Source organism: Tursiops truncatus, chromosome 15 (assembly GCF_011762595.2).
Source record: "Tursiops truncatus isolate mTurTru1 chromosome 15, mTurTru1.mat.Y, whole genome shotgun sequence".
Taxonomy (NCBI): domain Eukaryota; kingdom Metazoa; phylum Chordata; class Mammalia; order Artiodactyla; family Delphinidae; genus Tursiops; species Tursiops truncatus.
In genome coordinates, this window is record NC_047048.1 from 59,350,350 (window position 1) to 59,364,109 (window position 13,760).

Consider the following 13,760-nt stretch of genomic DNA (forward strand, 5'->3'; position numbering starts at 1 on the left):
AGCGGTTGGGTTGACTAGTTTTCTGAGATTGGGGCCACTTTAAGACGGGAGACATGGTACCAGGAGGAGTGTCCTAGAACTATGGCCGCCGTGAGGGTGGTGAGGACCACTGTATGAGGGCCTGTCCGCCGTGGCTTAAGGGATTGGGAGTGTAAGTCCTTGAGGAGGACACTATCTCCAGGTTGTAGAGGGAGAGAGGAAGTTTCAGAGACAGCCACTGTCGGTAGATGACGGTCAGCATATTCGCGGAGAAGACGGCGAAGCAGGGAGAGGCAGGGAAGGTAGGAGGCTAGGGGTGGACTCTGGGTTGGTAGGTCGTGAAGGAGGAAAGGGCGGCCGTAAAGTAGTTCAAATGGACTGAGGCCAGTAGGAGTCCGAGGTGAGGCTCGGATTTGGGTAAGGGCTAGAGGAAGCAGGTCGGGCCATGAGACATGGACCTCAAGGGACAGTTTGGTGAGGTGGTCTTTTAAGATCCCATTGGAGGATTCAACCTTACTGGATGATTGGGGGTGGTAGGGGATGTGGAGTTTCCAGGTGATCTGGAGAGCCTCGGATACCTGTTGAACCACCTGAGAGACAAAGGCGGGTCCATTATCCGACTGGATGGAGACCGGCAGACCAAATCGGGGGATGATGTATTGAAGCAGGATGGTGGCGACCGTGTCTGCCGTTTCTCGAGTTGTTGGATAGGCCTCGATCCAACCTGAAAAGGTGTCAATGAGAGTGAGCAGATATCGGAAGCGTTTGCAGCGGGGCATATGGGTAAAGTCGATCTGCCAGTCTTCACCAGGCTAATGTCCACGCATCTGGTGTGTAGGAATTCAGGGCCGTAGGCCTCCTTGTGGGGAGACGGATGCGCAGGTTTGGCAGGCCATGTGAGTCTTTGAGATGGCCTCTCTAAGTCCTGGCAGATGAAAGAGGGGGTCCAAAAAACGGGACATTGCTTCTGGACCAATGTGTAAGGATTTATGGATGTCTGATAGGAGGCCAGCTGCTTGGGCCAGAGGTAGGGCAATTTTGTTGTCTATAAAAATCCATCCTTTGTTGTCTTTGTGTCCCCCTTTTGAGAGTAAGGCAGCTTCCTCGTGCGGGGTATATGTGGGTTGGGTAGGACTGGTGAAAAATAGAAGTGGAGCTGGAGGATCCCCTTTTGTAAGCTCTCGGGCCATGGAATCGTCCTTCGAGTTACCTTGTGCTATTGGGTTGGATGGGAGTTGATGACCCCTGCAATGGATAATTGCTACTTCTTTAGGAAGCTGGAGGGCCTCCAGTTTTGCAGTGAGGGAAGCGTTGACCACTGGGGATCCCTTAGTGGTCAGAAATCCATGTTCCCTCCGTAGTGCTGAGTGGCTGTGTGCAATGAGAAAGGCATATTTAGAGTCTGTGTAGCTGTTAACCCTTTGGTCTTTGGAAAGGTGAAGGGCTCGTGTAAGTGCGATCAGTTCAGCCTTTTGGGAGGTCGTTCCTTCTGGGAGGCTGTTAGCCTCGATAATAGTTGAGATAGTTACCACAGCGTAGGCTGTCCGTCGGCGTCCGTCAGGACCGAGTATTGAGCTGCCATCTACGAAGAGGGTGCGGTCCGGGTTTAACAGTGGAGTATCAAAGAGTCCCTCCCTCGGCGGGCTGAGGGCCTCTACGATTTGGGGGCAGGAGTGGGAAGGGGAGGTCCCGGTGTCGGAAATGGGCAAGAGGGAGGCCGGGTTTAGGCGGGGGGGGGGGGGGGGGGGGGGGGGGGCGGGGGGGCAGGGGAAGGTCAAGGGAGATAGCAGTTGTTTTCGATGAACAGCAGGTGGAATTCCTAGATGCAAGAGGGACCCGAGAGAGAGAGACTTGTGGCCTAGGAAGTCGACCAGCCGGTGGGAGGAAAACACGCTTAGTGGGTGGGCCAGGGTCAGTTTGAGTGTTTGTTTGGTCAGTTCGGCTGCTGCTGCTAGGGCCCGAAGGCATGGTTGCCATCCCCAAATGGTTGGGTCTAGCTGTTTGGCGGTAGGAAGGCCCTACAGGCTGGGCAAGGAGTCCAGTGGCTATTCCGGCCCGTTCATCCACAAAAAGGTGAAAAGGTCGGTTTGGGTTGGGCAGAGAAAGGGGAGGAGAAGATATCAGAGCGTTACGGAGGGTGAGAAAGGCCTGTCGAACGGCGGAAGGAGAGGTGAGGGGTCCTTGAGGGGTTTCTTTAGCGGCTAGATATAAGGGTTTAGCGAGGAGAGCAAAGTTAGGGATCCAGTGTCGGAAAAATCCTATAAGGCCCCAAAAGGAGAGAATTTGTTCCACTGTTTCCGGAGGCTGGAGTTCACGGATAATCCGGGTGCGTTTGGCTGTTAGACCTTTTGTGGTAGGGGTAAGGTGGAGCCCCAGGTAGGTTACAAGAAGTTACAGATAACTGAGCCTTGGCTGGGGAGACCCGATAACCGCGAGAGCCAAGGTAATTGAGGAGATCTGCAGTGTGTTGTCTTGAGAGGCTGAGAGACGGGCTACAAAGGAGGAGGTCATCTACATATTGAAGGAGTGTGCTGGGGGTAAGGGAGCAGGAAGTGAGGTCCCGTGCCAGCGCCTGACCAAAGAGGTGAGGACTGTTGCGGAATCCCTGGGGAAGAACTGTCCAGGTGAGCTGACTGGAAGTATGAGGATCTTTACCTGGAGATCCGTCCAGGTAAAGGCGAAGAGGAAATAGGAGTCGGGATGTAGGGGGGATAGTGAAAAAGGCATCTTTGAGATCCAGAACCGTAAAGTGGGTTGTGGATGGGGGGATATGGGAGAGCAAGGTGTATGGGTTTGGTACTACTGGGTGGAGAGGAATTATGGCTTCACTGATTAGTCGGAGGTCCTGGACCAGGCGACAATCCCCAGAGGCCTTGCGGACAGGCAGGATGGGGGTGTTGCAGGGAGAGTCAGTGGGGATAAGGAGTCCCTGGTTTAGGAGTCTGGTGATAATAGGTTGTAGGCCCCTAAGGTGAGTCTCAGAGATGGGAAATTGGGGCCTTGATGGAAATTTGGAGGGGTCCTTTAGGCGGATGAGGACGGGGGAATGGTGTGTTGCTATTATGGGCTTAGAAGTATCCCAGACTTGGGGACTGATTGGGTTCGGTGTGATTGGAAGAGGGGGATAGGAGGGGGAGGGTTCTAGAGACAGGCCGAGAAGAGGAAGCAGGAGTTGGGAGGAGGGGACCTTAGGGTCAAGTCTAACCAGTTGGAGGGAGGCCCCTAAGTGGAAAAGGACATCTCGGCCTAGCAAGGGAGCTGGGCAGGATGGTATGACTAAGAAGGAATGAGTAAAAGGGAGTCCTTCGATATGACATGGGAGTGGACCGGTCTGGAGTGGGAAGGATGGTTTGCCATCAACACCCATGACTGAGATCTGGCAAGGAGAAACTGGCCCGGAATAGGTAGGCAGGACCGAATAGGTAGCCCCGTGTCCACCAGAAATGAGATGGACTTACCCGCTACCTGTAGCGTTACCCTGGGCTCGGCGAGGGTGATGGGGGTCTTCGAGTCCGGGCGCCGTCAGTCGTCAGCCAATCCCAGCAGTTCGAGTGGTAATGCCGTTGGGACGGCCTGCCCCCCGCGTGGAGACGCTGAGGGAGGGCCAGTCGTAGGGCAGTCACTCTTCCAGTGGCCCGTTAGCCCGCAGCTGGGACAGGGCTTAGAAGGAGGTCGGGGATTGGGACATTGGCAAGCCCAGTGCCCCTCTTTTCCACACTTGAAGCAGGCCCCTGGTGGGGTTGCCTTCGGCGGGTTCCGTGGATGTTGTCCATGGGAGATGGCCGGCCGCAGGGCGTCCACGAGGGCTTGGGTCTGGAGGGCCACCTTCTGGTGCATCCGAGCCTGTCGGCTGATTCTGCCAAATCCTCACGGCCATTGTAGACTTTAAAGGCCATCTTTACCAGATCTCGAATAGGGGTTTGAGGGCCGTCCTCTGCCCGTTTTAATTTCTTTTGGATGTCCGGGGCTGATTGGGTGATAAAATGGGTGGCTAGGACCGTTGCCCCTGCCGGGGTGTCGGGATCCAGCCGGGTGTAGAGAGTTAAGGCCTCTGTAAGGCGATTGAGAAAGATAGCTGGATTTTCGTTAGGTTCTTGGGTTATCTCTTTTAGTTTTTCAAAATTAACCACCTTATGACCGGCAGCCTGCGTGCCAGCCAGGAGGCATTGGATCATGAGGTCGCGTTTACGACGGCCATCCTGGCCGTCCTGATAAGTCCAGCCTGGATCGGTGTCAGGTACGGCAGTCGCTCCGACAGGCATGGAGTTGTCGGTAAGGTGAACCTGATCTGCATGGTTTCGGGCAGCAGTTTGAATTCTTTCCCTTTCGTCGGGGGTTAAGGTAGAGGACAGAACCACAAAGATATCGTGCCAGGTTAGATCGTAAGCTTGAGAGAGGTAGCGAAATTCTTTGATGTAGCGGGAAGAGTCGGCAGAAAAGGAGCCTAGTCGCTTTTCTATTTGAGAGAGATCTTGGAGGGAAAAGGGAACATGAACTATAAGGTCTGGGTCCTGGGAGTCGTGGTGGTGGGAGCGGGTGTGTGAGCTGACTGGCGAGGAGAGGGGTGATGAGAGAGAGACGGAGGGAGAGGAAGCGGGGGAAGGGGGGGCCAAGGGGGAGGTTGCCGGGGGGAGCGGGGGAGCGGTGGGGGGCGATGGAGTGGGCTCAGGAGGGAGAGGGGCTGGTCTAGGGTAGGGTGGGGGTTGGAGAAGAGCTCTGGAGGGGGGAGAGGCGAGAGATTCGGGACGGTCGGTTAGTGGGGAGGAATCATCGTCCAAGGGGATTGAGGTTTTGGATGGAGGAGATGTTTGTTTGGGAAGGAGGATTTGAGAGGTAGAACAATTGACGCAAAGGGAGGGGCGAGGGCGCAAAACCCAAAAAACCTGGACATAGGGGACCTCAGACCATTTGCCCGTCCTGCGGCAGTAATTATCTAGATCACGGAGGATGTTAAAATCGAACGTCCCTTCAGGAGGCCATTTGGATTGATTGTCTAGAGGATATTGTGGCCAGGCCACAGTGGAATAGAAAATAAGCCGTCGGCGACGGAGATCTTGGGAGAAACCGAGGGCTGTAAAATTGGCTAGGAGACACCCCAGGGGCGTCTTAGGATCTGGTTTCGATTGTGAGGTTCCCATGATCCCCAGTCTGTCCCTGAGTGAACGGAGAGGGAGACAGGCGTCCCTGGTCTCAGTTTCCAATTCACGGCAGATCGCAGGGCGGTCAGGCGATTGGGACGTCTCCACAGTTGCCCGAGGCCCGGAGACAGAACGGAGGAGTCCCTGACGCGGCCGTGATTAGGGACAGGAGTCCGGTGGGCAGGGACTCTGGGGGTCGGAGGGAACAAGGGAGGGGACTTACCCCGTTTTCTGCCGGATCGGGTGGATGAGTAGAGGTTCCCTGGTTGTCTCCTGGGGGAGGGGAGGAGCGGCCCGCACGGTAACCCGCGGGGTTTGGTACCCATCCCGGGTTTCGGCACCAAATGTAAGGAACGGCACCAAAGACGGAGGAGAGCTTAAACAAGCTTTATTTGGGTACGCTCCCGGGCGAGGTTCACTGGTCCGAGAGAAAGGGGGCCAGAGAAGTCGCGCCCGGGCGAGGGTTTGGGCAGAATTTATAGGGGAAGAAGGGAAAGGGGTGTGGTGAATCCGTGAGGGCGCAGAGTAGTCCTTATTTGGTGGTCTCTTCGGGTATCGTGGCAATATCTGGTGCCGGTCGCATCAGTCTTGGGACCGTTAGTCCCGCCCCTCAAAAGGCGGGAAGGCTGGGCCGGGTGGAAAGTCACCAGGTCAGTTCCTGGGACTGGGTGGGTGGGAGCTCTGGGCTGATGCAACCTGTGAGTCTGATTGCGTTCCCCTGCCTCGGGCCAGTTGGCCTTACAATATCTACTCTCAGAGGACGAACGTGGAGGTCCAAGGAGATAACCTGTGTCAAAGAGCTTAGTCCACAATGGGTTTCCAGGGAAGGTTATTCTTCCTTTCTACCGGTGTTGGATTTTTTCCTATTTCTCTTGCAGCTCTGCTTAGCATCTGGGAATCCCTGTGAGTTCTTAAGATCTTTCCCTTTACTCGGATTCCAGTACTAGTTTCAGGAAGACAGCATCTCCAACTCTTGTGCTATTTGACCTTCCGATTCCCTCACTTTACAACTCCCGACGTGCTCTCATCCATCCCTTCTCTGCCACACATCCCCAGGATCGTACTGGGATCATTAACCAGAAGCATCAAAGTCTTAGGTTCACACATTCCACTCTTTTATTCTTTCTGCTTGCCTGCTCAGATCTTTCCATGGTGAGGGTATTTACATAGCCAAACCGAACCCATGTATTTTAACTAATCTCTCTTCCTTCTCCTTCTTCTTCGAGCTTGTCTCAGCTATATTTGGATCCACTGTATAAATTTTAGAACCAGCTTACTAAATTCCAGGAAACCACTTCTGGGGATTTTAATTGGGTTTGCATTGCATTTATACAGAATTGCCATATTGTAATGCTGACTCTCCCCATTAGTGACCCTCCTGGATTTCTCATTTATGTAAGTCTTATTTTATGAATTTCAATAACATTTTATAGTTTTCTTCCTAAAGATTTTGTAGGGCATTTATTCCAAGGTGCCTTGGTTGCTGTTGTAAATGGTATCTTTAGAAATCACATATTTGTTTTCAGTATTTAAAGGAAACATAATTGAATTTTTTGTATTGAACTCATATCTAGCAACAAGGCTGAAATCTTTTAAGATTTCCAATGGCTTTTGGAATCAATTTGCTTTTCTATGTTGGCAATCATATTGTCTGCAAATAATGAAGGTTTTTTTCTTTTTCTGTTTAGATCTTACACTTTTTCTTGTCTTACGGCACTAGACAGGACCCCTTATGTAACCAACATATATTAGGCATTTTTGTTTTGTTTCTGACTATTAAAATATCTGTTTGTATTTTGAAAAGGTTTGATCTGTGGACTGGGGTCTGGCTCCATCTCAATTTTACTAACCATACCTTCTTCTATCATAAGATTTTGTTGGTATGGGTATGGCCATTCTTTCCATCAATGCCATTTTTCTCAAGTCAACTTTTGCAGATCCAGGTTTTCTATATTCTCTTTTTACTTTTATTTCTTGTTGATGATCACTATGAGCACTGTGAATTGGATAAAAGACTGAACACTTATATTTATTTCTCACTGAATTTATTCAAAAATTGTCAGCCATTGTCCTCAGCAGTGCTCCAGCAGTCACCTTGGTCTATTGCAGAGATCACTGAACCAGGAGGTGCGGGGCCAGGCAGGTATCCTGCGAGCAAAGCTGTGCAGATGGGCACCGAAGCCATCTGAAGATGGCAGCCTTTACTCATTTCTGGCAGATTATCACCACAGAGGGTTATCAGAATTGGTCAGTTTGGCATCTCAGTCTGGGTTCTTATGGACAGAGTTTTGGAATTTGCGCTATTTTTAAAAAGCTAGTTGGGAGACTGGGGAGGAGGCGTGATTTGAGGTGGACTTTGAAAGAACAGGTTCTGAAGAGCAAGAGAGAAAAAAAGTCTGTGGGTTACAATTATTGTTCCTATTCACAGATGAGGAAATTAGGCTCGATCATGGAAGTGAGTTGCCCAGTGTCACAAAGCTTGTAGTAGCTTAGTGATTGTCAAAATCTGAACCCCCATCAGCCCAACTCTAAAGCTTAATGGTTAGCCACTTATGTGCTTCTGCCTCATGTCTGTGAAATGGAGATAACCATGCCTACATCAAAGTTACTGTTTACTGACAACTTACATTCATGGTTGCATTAGCGCACAAGCTAGGCTCCTTTTTTTTTTCCCCAGATGCTGATTACACCTGTTTAATTAATTAACAATACAACAATTTTAACAGGGTAACATGGTCCAGAGAAAACTGTTACATTATGCACTTGATATTTCATTAAAAATTTTTCCTTAAAACTAAAAGGCTTCATTATAACAGATACATTTCAAATGTACTTTATTAAATCATTGCTAATTAGAGCCTAAGCAATTATAAAGACATTACACAATGATATTCAACCAGAAGTTATTTTTTCTGGACATATAGACATATTAATGTACTTCTGTTGAAAAATTTTAATCTCCAGCAAAAATAACTGCATGTAGACATTATTCTGTTTTCTGGGAGAGATCTGGGAGGACAATAAAGTGTGTTTATAAGAATAGGCCAGTAGCTGTTTCCATCAGGGAGGTGGTACTAATCAATATTGAGACTCAATACTCAGATAAATTTCAGGTTAAAAACATTTGTTAAGATAGGTGATAATTGGGCTATTTTTATATTGACAACTGAGACAAAACTATAAACTGTCAGTCAATGTTTAGGGACCCAGAACCAAGAGGGCCTTATGGTGAGGTCGGCAGGTAAATAATTAGCACATACAAATCAAAGACTCTGTTCAGGACAACCGAGCCACACCCACTGCCTGATGGACAGGATTCACCTATTAACCTCCTCACTTTATAGAGTCTGCCTAACACGAGAAAGTCCTCCAAGTTCTGATAGCCAGATACTGACAAGAAAGGCTGTTGAAACTTATTTAATTAGACACATTGAAGTACTACTGCTATTAGGAGTCTGTTTATAAAGATTTTCCATCATACATTATTACAATATTTTTTCAGGTAAAAACCTTGGTTTCAACTGTTACAGTCATAAAAGTATTTCCCCTGGGATTTCCTCCACATAGGGAAGTTATCCATATAATTATTTTTAAATAGTCTTCCTAACTTTGGGAAAACTTTGCCCTCCCTCCAACACACACACACACGCCATGTGTGTGTCTTCTTCAGTTACTTTCATCAGTGTTTTGTAGTTTTCATTGTACAAATCTTTCACTTCTTTGGTTAAATTTTTAAAACATTTTATTGGCGTATAGTTGATTTACAATTTTGTGTTAGTTTCAGGTGTATAACAAAATGATTCAGTTATACATATACATATATTCATTTTCAGATTCTTTTCCCTTATAGGTTATTACAAAATACTGAGTATAGTTCCCTGTGCTATACAGTAGGTCCTTTTTGGTTATCTATTTTATATATAGTAGTGTATATATGTTAATCTCATCCTCCTAATTTATCCCCCCCACCTTTGGTAACCATAAATTCTATGTCTGTGGGTCTATTTCTGTTTTGTAAATAAGTTCATTTGTATCTTTTTTTTTCAGATTCCACATATAAGTGATATCATATGATATTTGTCTTTCTCTGACTGACTTACTTCACTTAGTATGATCGTCTCTAGGTCCATCCATGGAAATGAGATCGTGAAATGGTCAGCCCATGTGCCCAGTAAAAATTCTAATACTACAGAAGAAGGTAGAGTGGATATTGGAGGCCATTAGCAGTCTTTACCACAATGGTGCTAGTCAGTCTTTAAAACGAAACAGTGAAGTAGGCATTATTATGCCTATTTTACTGACAAATATATTGAGGTTCAGAGAAATGAAGCAACTTGCTTAAGGGTGAGCTGGGATTGGAACCCTGACTCATGTTTGACTCACCATGTTCTACTCCCTCCCCAATGAAATTGTTCCTTTGTGAGTTTTGCTGCTTCTCTTTTGTTTCCTTCTCACTCGGTAGTGCAATGTTAGCATGGATGTCTACACTCTCTGGGCTGTGAGCCTTCCTCCAAATTCTTATTCTCTGGCATAATAATCATGTCCCAGAGGGAGAAGATCGTGGACTTGCAAAGGCTGGGTGCCGTGGGGCCACATGTGTGAGCTGTTACTTCAGTATTTGCAACAGATGTTGGAAAGCAAGTCTATAAACTGCAACCTCTTCATGAAAGAGCAGTGTAGCCAGCCGACCCAAGAGAAGGAGGCCAAGGCCAAGAGAAGAAAAAGCCACTTGACTCTCAGGGTCTGGACCTGGATCAACATCAGCCTATTCCATGGGAATGAGAAGCTGGCAGAGTCCATGAAGGGGACATGATCAGAAGCCCAGTATTATGTCCACATGGACAAACTCTTTGACATTTTTCTGAGACCTGTCTTGGCATTGAGTGTGGCTTGTGCACGTGCATGGGGAGCGAGCTGGAATACAGGTACAAGAGCACCTTCTGTGATATCATCAGGTTGTACTGGACTCTCAGCAGACACTGCCAGCAAAGGAGCACCTTGCAGAGTATGACTTGGGGTCCAAACTGATAGTTTCCAACATGCTCAACTGAAGATGCCAAATCTATCCCATCAGCATGCAAGCAAATCCTATCAGGCTACGCACATTGATTCTGGCTCTTTAGGACTACTTGACTAAGTTTGTCCTCCTATATCCTCTCACCACCAAGTGGGTCCAGGAGGACACCCTGTTGGACATCTTCACTGTGCTCAGGGAACCCAGAGTCTTGCAGACTAATATTGATAATATTTCTTCATCCAGATTGACAAGGGCTCACACAGATGTGGCCAAGCTGAAGATGGCCCAGGAATATGACAGGGCACCGTGGCTTGCAGATGCACCACTCTGATCTCTGCCTCTCTCGTTACATGGCATTCTCACTGTGTCTGGGTCTCTCTTATCTTCTTATAAGGACATTAGTCATATTGCATTAAGGGCCCAGCCTTTGCCAGTATGACCTCCTCTTAACTAATTACATTTGTAACAACCCTAGTTCCAAATAAGGTCATATTCGGGCTTCCCTGGTGGCGCAGTGGTTGAGAGTCCGCCTGCCGATGCAGGGGCCACGGGTTCGTGCCCCGGTCCGGGAAGATCCCACATGACGCGGAGCGGCTGGGCCCGTGAGCCACGGCCGCTGAGCCTGCGCGTCCGGAGCATGTGCTCCGCAACGGGAGACGCCACAACAGTGAGAGGCCCGCGTACCGCAAAAAAAACAAAAACAAAAACAAATAAGGTCATATTCTGAAACTCTGGGAAGGACACGAATTTGGGGGGAACACCATTCAACCCAGTGCACTGTTGACGGCTTAAACGCAGAGCAATGACACACAGCACTAGCCCCAGGGTCTGTAGTTTGTTCAGATGATGAAAAACTCAACTTATCACAAGGTTATCTGCCACAGCCCCCATGAAGCCATGTTTGTCTGCAAAGCCAGGCTTGGCCTGGCAACTCCAAGTCACCCCAGGAAGTTATGCTTACACTTAGGACCGGATAGGATTCGAAGAGGGAACAGAGACAACTGAAGAATAGCACCCATGTGCAACAAGAAGACAACAGAGAGATGAGACCTGGGCGTGAATTCAATGTTGTTCTTTCACATGTAGCTTTCATTAGAATGTTTCTGGCCTGAAAGTACCAGAAAACTCAACTCACAATGGCACACCCAATAAGGTGATTTGTTATTTAACCTCCAGTACTTTCTAAATACGTGACAGGATTGGTTAATTTAATGACTCAGCATTGCTATTAAGGAACAAGTTTCTTCAACTTTCTTCTTCCATTTCCAGGATGTCCTCTTCAGCTAACTGTCCTCACAGTCCCACAATTCCAGCAATGTCACACAGATATGATGATGTCTAGTAATAGACAAGGGAATGTTTTTCTGCAATGTCTTTTTATAAAAGTGTGATGACAGTCTTTCCCCAAAGTTGCTGAGTAGACGTCCCACCTTGTCTCCTTGGTCAGACTTTTATCCCATGCCTATAACCAAACCTGTAATGGCAAGGGAAATGGGCCCACCAAGCCTAGCTCAGACCAGTCATGACTACCAGAGCTGGAACTGGAGCTGGAACTGGGGCTGGGGCTGGGACCTGCCTCCTCTAAAGCAAGTGAGCACCTGAACAAGATGAGGGTCCATTAGCTGGGATGAAGGGGAGGAATGGCTGTTGGGTAGACAACCCCCCAGGTCCACCACATACTGCTACCTCCTCCTTCTTATCGGTTTCCTGGCAGAACCTCCCTGCTGCAGCGCTGTGGCTCTGCAAATGGGGTGCCTGACATAGTGCTTCCCTCAGCCCTAGGGGCCGCTGGGAGGGTCTTGATTGGCCAGAGTATCCATGCTGATTGCTTTTGCCATAGCAGTCCCTTCTGTTGACCACAGCGTGCAGTGCTATTTATAACATTTTCCTATGATTTTTAAGAGGGGGAGAAGGTTGGGCGCTCTGGCCTTGTGGTCTATAGTAACATTCCTATATTAGAGTGTGAGTGCTTTTAAATTATTTGCTCCCTCCAATTTATTTTTTATTTTTTAAATTAATTAATTAATTTCCAATTTATTTTTTAAACTGGAACGCACTTTAAAATCTGTGCTCTATCTAGCAAATCTGGGGTGTGGAGAGAGAACTGGAGTGGGGTAAGCATGGGAGCTGGTACTGTAGTCCCAGAGTGAAAGTGGGGTATATATTTGTACGGGTGGTGGTAGTAGTAAGCAGTCTTATTCCAGATTACTTTGAAGGTATTGCTGACAGATTTGGTTGTGGGATGAGGATGAGTCAAAAGATGAGTTAAGAATGACTGCAGGGGAATTCCCTGGAGGTCCAGGTCCAGTGGTTAGGGCTCCGCGCTGCAGGCAGCATGTTTGATCCCTGGTGGGGGGAAATAAGATCCCTCATGCCGTGTGGTGCGGGAGAGTGGAGGTGGAGAATGAAAAAGAATGACTCCAGAAAAAGAGTTGCCACTTTGAGTTGGGGAAGAATGCTTTTGGGGAAATATTCAATGTTAGAGTTGCCCCTTAGGCGCCCAGGTGGAGATGTTGAATAGGCAGTTGGATGTATGTGTCTGGAATTCAATGGAGAGGCTAGAGAATTGAGTCTGGGAGGCATCTAGAGTTGGCATCTGAAGTCACAAGACCGGAAGGGAGCACAAATGTAGTGAGAATGGACAGAGAAAAAGAGAGGGCTCGGTCTGAGTCCTGGGGCGACCTGGGAGTAAAGGGAGAAGAGGAGAAACCAGGAAAGGAGAAGAGAAGTAGGTAGGAAGCAACACAAGAGAGTGGTTTGCTGGACACCAGTTTAGAAAGTGTGTCAAGGAGGGAGTGATCTGTTGTGTCAAATGCTGCAGACAGGCTCAGTAAGATGAGGGCTGAGAGGTGACCGTGGGGATTAGCAAAACGGAGGTCACTGGTAGTGTTGACAAGGGCAGTTCCAGAGGAGAGGTGGAGAGTGAAAGCCTGACTGAACAGGCGGAAAGGAATGGGAAACAGTAGGCAAACCTCTCTAGAAGTTTTGCTGTAAAGTGAAGCAGAAACAGGAGGGTAGCTGGATGCTAAGTGGTCACTTTTTTTAATAGGAGAAATTAAAATATGTTGGTAAAGCGATGAGAATAATACAGAGGAAGGGGTGATGGAGAAAACGGGGAGAATTGCCCAGGGAATATCATAGAGAAAATGAGTGAGGACAGGATTCAGTGCACAATTGTAGGAATCGGTGTCAGTAGGCAGTTTACACATAGTCTCAGGAGGGAGGCATGTAGGTGGGTAAATGAAGTGATGTGAAATTATGAGTTTACTGAGCCCCGTGATTTTCCTCGTAAAATAGGAAGCAACGTCATTAGCCAAGAGTAAGGATGGAGAAGGAAGTGATGGAGGTTTGCTGAGAGGAGAAATATGACTTGATTCTTTAGCATGATAGGCTGGGCCAGCTGAGGGGAATTTGAAACCACGATGAGAAGAATGTGGAGAGAGCTACTTTTTCCCTTGCGATATTCGTTCCTCTAGGCGCTCGGTAGTCTGCGTCCGTTTCCTTGGAGACCAAGACAGGCAAGAAAGCGGCAGGTCTCGCTGGGAAGTTTGAGTGGCCTTGGTTACCGCGCGACCCACGCTGAGACAAGGAAGTTGGAGAAGCCGAACAAATAGGCATCCCAAAAA